This window comes from Meriones unguiculatus, chromosome 21, assembly GCF_030254825.1.
Source record: "Meriones unguiculatus strain TT.TT164.6M chromosome 21, Bangor_MerUng_6.1, whole genome shotgun sequence".
Taxonomy (NCBI): Eukaryota; Metazoa; Chordata; class Mammalia; order Rodentia; family Muridae; genus Meriones; species Meriones unguiculatus.
In genome coordinates, this window is record NC_083368.1 from 2,643,535 (window position 1) to 2,652,145 (window position 8,611).

Sequence of the window (8,611 nt, forward strand, 5' to 3'; positions counted from 1 at the left end):
ATGCCCAAATACAAGGGCATCCACATTTGTACAAGAGACATTGATAAAATTTAAACCACACATAGATCCCCACACATTAATAGTAGGAGACTTCAACACCCTACTCTCAACAAAGGACAGGTCAACAAAACAAATTAAACAAAGAAACAATGTCTCTAACAGAGGTCATGAATCAAATGGACCTGACAGACATTTACTGAAGGTTACACCCAAACACAAAATAATTTACCTTCTTCTCAGCACCTCATGGAACCTTCTCCAAAATAGACCATATAGTTGGTCACAAAGCAAGCCTCAACAGATACAAAAAGATTGAAATAATCCCCTGTATCCTGTCTGATCACCATGGAATAAAGCTGGACCTCAACAACAACAGAAATAGCAAAAAGCCTACACACACATTTGGAAACTGAACAGCATGCTACTAAATGACAGCTGCACTGGGGAAGAAATAAATAAAGAAATTAAAGTCTTCCTAGAACTCAATGAAGATGAAGACACAACATACCCAAACTTGTGGGACACAATGAAAGCAGTGCTAACAGGAAAGTTCATAGCACTAAGTGCCTTCATGAAGAAATTCAAGACAGCACATTCAAGCAACTTAATGGCTCACCTAAAAACCCTAGAAAAAGAAGAAGCAGACACACCAAAAAGGAGTAGACAGCTGGAAATAATCAAACTCAGGGCTCAAATAAATCAATTAGAAACAAATAAAACAATTCAAAGAATCACTGAAACCAAAAGCTGGCTCTTTGAGAAAATCAACAAGATAGACAAACCCTTAGCCAAACTAAAAGGCAGAGAGAAACTATCCAAATCAACAAAATCAGAAACGAAAAGGGGGACATAACCACAGACACTGAAGAAATCCAAACAATAATTAGGTCTTACTTCCAAAGTCTATATGCCACAAAATTTGAAAATCTAAATGAAATGGACAATTTTCTTGACCAAGTCTAATGCCAAAGCTGAATCAAGACCAGGTAAGCCAATTAAATAGTCCTATATCCCCTAAAGAAATACAAGCTGTCATCAAAAAAAGCCCAGGGCCAGATGGCTTCAGTGCAGAATTCTACCAAACCTTCAAAGAAGAGCTAACACCAATACTATTCAAACTATTCCACAAAATAGAAACAGAAGGAACATTACCAAACTCATTCTATGAAACCACAGTCACCTTGGTTCCTAAACCTCACAAAGACTCAACAAAGAAAGAGAATTTCAGGCCAATCTCCCTCATGAACATTGATGCAAAAATACTCAACAAAATACTTGCAAACCGAATAATCAACAAAATACTTGCAAACCGAACACATCAATGATATCATCCACTATGACCAAGTAGGCTTCATCCCAGGCACGCAGAGGTGGTTCAGTGTACGGAAATCCGTCAATGTGATCCATCACATAAACAAACTGAAGAAGAAAAACCACATAATCATCTCCTTAGATGCTGAAAAGGCATTTGAAAAAATCTGACATCCATTCATGGTTAAAGACTTGGAGAGATCAGGGATACAAGGCACATATCTGAACATAGTAAAGGCAATATACAGCAAGCCTATAGCCAATATCAAACTCAATGGAGAGAAACTTAAAGCAATCCCACTGAAATCAGGGACAAGGCAAGGCTGCCCACTCTCTCCATATCTCTTCAAAATTGTTCTTGAAGTTCTTGCTAGAGCAGTAAGACAAAGGAGATCAAGGGGATACAAATTGGAAAGGAAGAAGTCAAAGTATCACTATTTGCAGATGATATGATAGTATAGCTGAGTGACCCCAAAAATTAAACCAGGGAACCCCTACAGCTGATTAACACCTTTAACAAAGTGGCTCAGAAAATTAATTCAAAATAATAAAAAAACCAACTAAAAAATTAACTCAAAAAAATCAGTAGCCCTCCTGTATACAAAAGACAAAAGGGCCGAGAAAGAAATTAGGGAAACAATAGCCACAATAGCCACAAAGGGCATAAAGTACCTTGGTGTGAACCCAAACAAGCAAGTCTAAGACTTGTATGAAAAAAAAAATTTTCCAGTCTCTGAAGAAAGAATTAGAAGAAGATATGAGAAGATGGAAAGATCTCCCATGTTCATGGCTTGACAAGATTAATACAGTGAAAAAGGCCATCTTATCAAAAGCAATCTACAGATTCAATGCAATTCCCATCAAATTACCAACACAATTCTTTATAGACCTTCAAAGAAAAATTCTCACCTTCATATGGAACAACAAGAAACCCATTATTGCTAAAACAATTCTCTACAGTAAAAGATCTTCAGGAGGTATCTCCATCCCTGATCTCAAGCTGTACTATAGAAGAATAATACTATAAACTGCATGGTACTGGCATAGAAACAGACTGGTGGATCAATGGAATCTAATAGAAGACTGTGACATAAATCCACACTTATGGGTACCTGATTTTTGACAAAGATGCCAAAACCATTCAATGAAAAAAAGACAGCATCTTCAACAAATGGTGATGGTCTAACTGAATGTCTACATGTAGAAAAATGCAAATAGATCCATACTTTTCACCCTGCACAAAACTAAAGTCCAAGTGGATCAAAGACCTCAACATAAAACCAGACACACTAAACCTCTTAGAAGAAAAAGTGTCTCCTGTGCCAATGAGTTCAAGGCTCTTCCCCAGCCATCTCCTTTTACAAATGTCTGGCTGCAAAATGCAGTCTTTGTTCTCATGGCATGATGCCTGATGACCCTGGGCACTCAGTGGAAGTCCAAGCCACGGAGTCTCTACCTCTGGGGCTCCAGCTGGTCCTTTGTGTGGACTTCTCCCCCCCCAAAGGTGTGCTGAGCATGGGTCCTGCTCCTTACCCTATAAACAGGTGCCAAATTCACTGCCACTCTTCCACCTAAGTGTTATCAACCAAAAATTATTTCAGATACTGGCAAATGCCCCCAGAGCCCTTTGCCTTCAGAACTGAGCTGTAGGTAACTTTGGGCTGTTGGCTTGACTGATGGGCTGCCAGGGATTTCAGAGTGATTGGCCTCCTTACTAAAATGGACTTAAGGTCACCTCAATACTTTCCAGATCCCCACAGCGTTGCCAAGTCGCAGTCATTCAAGAATGCTTCATGCACTCTGTTGAGAAGCAGCTACAACAATAAAAAGTCCCTCAAGATCCAGGCTACTTTAGATCCATGCCAGTGCCAGGAGAGGCACTTGCGGTTACAGTGGTGGGGAGACGAATTTCACAGACTGGAAAGAATTTGGGAGTTGGAACAAGAGTCCTGAAAAATGAGCTGGCTTCTGGACACCAAATGTGCTTTGCAGTTGCTGCTGGGGTTTGGTTTTTCCATAGAAAAACTGTTGAACTCCAGATTCTTTTGGATAAAAAGTGAGCTCTCTTTCTTGCAGATTTAAAAGAAGGTGGATACTAGAATTCAGGCCTGGGCTAAGAAATGGGAACTTGTTTGTTACTTTAGCAGGTGGGAGCTGGCTCTCCTGGGTCAGGGTGTCTCTGGGACTGTGTCTGGAACCAAAGGGGCTCCCCATTGTGCCCTTTGGAGGGGACTTTGGGGCTAGTGCTGCCCCTCAGTTAGCAGGATACTTAGAGTGCATAAGCCCTAGGTTTGTTCCTCTGCACCATAACCTACTGTGGAGGTGGTGCATGCTTAAGAGCACTGACATTGGGAGGTGGAGGCAAAAGAAGCAGGAGTTCAAGGTAACCCTGGGCTCCATAGTGAGTATGAAGCTAATCTGGATTACCAATTAAGACTGCCTCAGAAGACAAGCAAACAAACAATAACAACAAAAGCCACAGCCCAACCAGTTCTAAGAGGCCCATGGGGAAACTTGAATAAGCAAAGCCATGTCCCCAGAGGATGGCCTTGGTGCTATGAACATATCCAGGTGTCCCACATCTATATCAAATCTATAATTTGAACTGAACTTTTGGTCTAATTTATAAATGAAATTTCTTCAGGTGATGGAAATGATTCAAAAGAATCATCAGGATTATTTTGAGAGGAGAACGACTAGGTCAAAAGGTATAAATTTTTCTTTTGGAAAAGAATAGTGAAGACATTATTTCTCTGCAAATACTAGAAGGCAAACTATTGAAAACAGTTTGATAAGTTCAAAGAGTATGTGGACAAAGTAGAAAAATACGTAAGTACCTATGAGCACTTAAATAAGTGGGTAATGAGGTCATTATTTTTTTTAATGTTTTTTGGCAAATGGTGAGGGATATCTGTGTAGTCTCGGGATTGTGTCTTACAGAGAATGACAGGAACACAAAAGCCAGGAAGAAGAATAGAGGGAGGTTTGGCTAGCCGAGCACTGTGCTCTTCAGAGGGTAAAAAAAAAAAAGGAAATACAGTAAACTGCAAAAGGTTCTGCAATCTAATTTACTCTCTGAAGACTGATCTTGGTATGGAAAAGCTAGTCAGAAAATAGCCTAACTTCTTAATTTCCAAAGAAAGATATATGTGAAAGTTAATGCATGAACAAAAGCATTCCGAATTGCTAATAATTAAAGAAATGAAATGGCTCAAACAGGATAGTGTGCATTAGGCTGGCAGAGTTTTTTAAGGCATTACAGAGTCCAGCACTGGCCACCTTTGTCCTGTCTTGCTAGGGACAGTGTGGACTGGTGGTCTTGTGGACTTGAACTGCATGGTAGAATTTTTTAGAAAGATAAAAGTGCTGAGTTCCTGCTGCCCAGAACAGTAGCTACTTGCCATATGTGTTCCCCATGAAAATGAGGACATGAACTTTTAATTTTGTTTAAATTCAATAGTCACACATGTCCACCATATGAGTAGTGTAGACAAGAAGATGCATCAGCAGAAAGTGTCATGTGCTTTTAGCACAGCTAAGGGTCTTATTTTCCATCCAATGAGTCTTTATATTAAAAAAAAAAAGCATTCAAAAGGAGCCCCTTACTGTGTGCCTGTGGTAGTGCTGATTGTAGTAAAACGCTGAGAATTACCTAAATGTCCAACAATGGAATATAAGTAAGACATGAAGTATGCAGAGTACTGGACACCCATTGCACATTGGGCATGTCTGCAAGATATTTTAGAAGAAATATATAATACTTATACTATTATGTTTCCAAACATTGTGTGCATTTTGCCTTTTTAATAAGCAAGGGCAGGCTTAATGCCAACACTTGGGAGACCAAGGCCAACCTGAGAGGAGTAACTAGATCCAGTCTCAGAACAGAGCAAAACAAAACTAATAGCCCTGTGTGTGTGTGTGTGTGTGTGTGCGTTTACACTTACTGTTACTGTTAGGATAGCATTCTCCAGAAGCTGAGTTTTAACTTCCGATTTTCCAAATTTCTCTATCATAAACATACCAGTTTTATATTCAACAAAATGTGACTTTGAGGCTTTCCACTCTGTGTCTGCCCCTATCATGGCCCGGGAGGACTCCACACTGGGCCACCTCCAAATGCAGGCCCCATTCAAGGCCCCCCCATCTCTCCTTTCTGGATAGGTGAGGGCACAGGCAAGCAAGAGTGGTGAGGAGGGATGAAAGCAGAATTACCTGTAGCTCTTGTTCTGCCATCTCTGTGCTCTCACACACCTTCACCTGCACAGACTTGAAAGTCCAGTTTCACCAGAGGCTGAGGCTCCAGGAAAAGGCAAACGAGTTCATTGGATCAAATGTGTCACAAGAGTCAGACAATAATAAAAGACTAGTGGACTTAGTGCCCGTGCCCAGTGACCCTCCCTTCAACACCCGAAGAGCCTGTTTGACTGAGGATGAAGCCTGGAAGTCCTACCTGGAGAACCCTTTGACTGTGGCCACCTAAGCCATGATGCGCATCAATGGGGATGAGGACAGTGCTGCTGCCGTAGGCTTTCTCTATGACTACTACAAGTTCCTCAAGACAAGTAAATTCTGTCTGTGAGCAAAGCAAGTGACAGCCAAGAAGACCCGGATAAAAGAAACTGTCTCGGCACCAGTGAAGTCCAGAGCCACTTGAGTGGAGAAGAGAACCGAGTGCAGGTCCTGAAGACCACCCCAGTGAACCTCTGCCTGAGCCAAGAGCACATGGGGAGTTCCAAGCTTGAGCAGTATAGTGTGTCTAGCACAGAGAGTCTGGCTGTCATCCCCATGTCAGGCATCACTGTGGTGAAAGCTGAGGATTTCACACCAGTGTTCACGGCACCCCTGTGCACTACTTCCGCGCATATTTGAAAAGACTCAGTATGACCTTCCCTCAATAGCCAGCCACAGCTCCTATCTCAAGAACGACTAGCACAGTATGCCTGCAGAACTTACAGTGAGAGCTTCAAGGATGGGGCCTCAGAGAAGTTTCGGAGTACTTCTGCTGGTGCTGAAGACGACCAGGCGGGGAGTGGTACATTTCAGTACACCCTGGAAGCCACCAAATCTCTCCATCAGAAGCAGGGGGAGGGCCCCATGACCTACCTCAAAAAAGGACAATTCTATGCCATAACACTCAGTGAGACTGGAAACAACAAATGCTTCCAACACCCCATCAGCAAAGTCAGGAGTGTGGTAATGGTGGTCTTCAGTGAAAACAGAAACCGAAATGAACAGCTGAAATTCTGGAAGTACTGGCATTCTTGGCAGCACACTGCCAAGCACAGAGGGTCCTTGACATCACTGACTACAAGAAGAGCTTTAGCACCACTGGAAATATTGAAGAGATCGCGTACAATGCTGTTTCCCTCAACTGGGATGTGAACAAAGAGGCAAAGATTTTTCACCACCATGAATTGCTTGAGTACAGATTTCTCCTCCCAGAAGGGTGTGAAAGGATTTCCTTTGATGATTCAGATTGACACATACAGTTACAATAACTGCAGCAATAAACCCGTCGATAGAGCATACTACCAGATCAAGGTCTTCTTAGACAAGGGAGCAGAAAGAAAAATCCAAGATGAAGAGAGAAAGCAGAATAGGAAGAAAGAGAAGGGCCAGGCCTCCAAACCCAGTGCAACAACTCCTTTGATGGGAAGCTGGCCACCATACCTTTACAGAAGAAAAGTGACATCATGACATCATGTGCTCTTCAAACCAGATGTCCACTTTCAAGACCTGCAGAGGACTGGACAGGTATATTACAACACAGATGATGAACTCGAGAAGGCAGCGTCCTCAATAAATGGATGTTCAGGCTCATGGAAGAGAAGTTTAGTCCAACACCATCTAAGCAGATTAAAGAAGAAAATGTGAAGCTAGTGCTTTTGTAGGTGCAGAAGGAGAGTGATGAGGTGTCCGACGCCCTGATGCTGAGTTTGCCCACAGTGAAGGGCCTGATGGAATCACTGTCTGAGAAGTATGGGCTGCCAGTGGAGAAAATCACAAAGCTTCATAAGAAGAGCAAGGGTGGCCTGGTGAACATGGATGACAACATCATTGAACACTATTCAAATGAGGACACCTTCATTCCTCAACATGGAGAGCATGGTGATCTCTTCAAGATCACGCTTATGGAGATCTGAGCTCTGGGCCCAAGTCCCCTTGACAGGAGCTTCCTGGGAGAGGTGGGCTCACTGCCCTACAACTTGGAGACCCATCTCACCCATCTCAAGTGCTGGGAAGGGGGCGAGGCCCAAGGCCCACCAACTGACCAACAGTCAGCTCTTCCACTTGCTCAGAACTGAAGCCTGTGCCTCTCGGCTAATTTCTTTGAGCCTTTCAGGCCCTTATTTATTGTTCATTTTCCCCCCAAGAGCCTGGAGTCCAGGCTCTCCAGGACTCTACAAGTTACTGAGAGCTCCACATGAGACTTCCAGAGTTCCTCCTTCAAGGGAAACACAGCTAGTCCACTCATCTCGAAGAGCCTGGGGAACTGCGATATTTTTTTTCTTACCTCTCCACATTTCTTGAGTGGATGGACAAGATGAGCTGCTTCTTGGTGCAGTCATCATTGGTGGAGTAAAGAGGACACCCATTTTCTGGCCCCGAACCTACAGATGTTCATTTTGTTTAAATGCTTCCAGGGTATCTCAACAAATAGCCACTGGGCCATGTCGGTAATAAGGAGCACAAAGTGTGCTTGACGGTCATGTACATAACTTGTATCTAATATCACAGTGATATATTTTACCTGTGGTGTTTGGGCAGGTTTACTGCTGTTGCCCTGGAGGGGACATACCTGGAGACTCAGAGCATTCTGCTCTATCTGATAGGAGGATAGGAAAGAGGCCTTTAAGGTGTCATGTGACTGGTGCATGCCAAGATGGACTCTCCACTGAGCCATGCCAAGGACTTGTTTCCCCAAATGGAGCCCTCTCCCCTCAAACATGACTCTCCCTTGAGGCAATCACATTTTTGTCTCCTGGTGATTTGTTGTCTAAGGGTGTCTGAGCTGTTTAGGAAAGGCTGTACTGTCAGTGCCTTCTTTAGCATTGGTATGGGACACTTTGAGGCTTATGTAAAGTTTCCAAAAAGGTTTGCACTGGGGCTCTATTTTTGGGGCCCTATCCCTGGGGCCTGTTGCAGAACTGCTTAGTATACCTGGGGATGCTGGACCCTGTGGTGCCTCATAGTTTACAAACATGTCCTTCATCTCAAGTGGTCCTTTGCAAACCCAGCTGCAACTTTGTGAAGTGAGCCAGCAGCTCAGCTGGGCTGTGACCAGCAGACATTGCTT

The 8,611-nt window shown here is 43.1% G+C and overlaps 1 pseudogene; it reads left to right on the plus strand.

Moving 5' to 3' along the window:
- The first annotated feature begins 2,715 nt into the window (after nt 1–2,715).
- Nucleotides 2,716–7,457, plus strand: LOC132649766 (grainyhead-like protein 2 homolog; annotated as a pseudogene).
- Nucleotides 7,458–8,611: the final 1,154 nt, after the last annotated feature.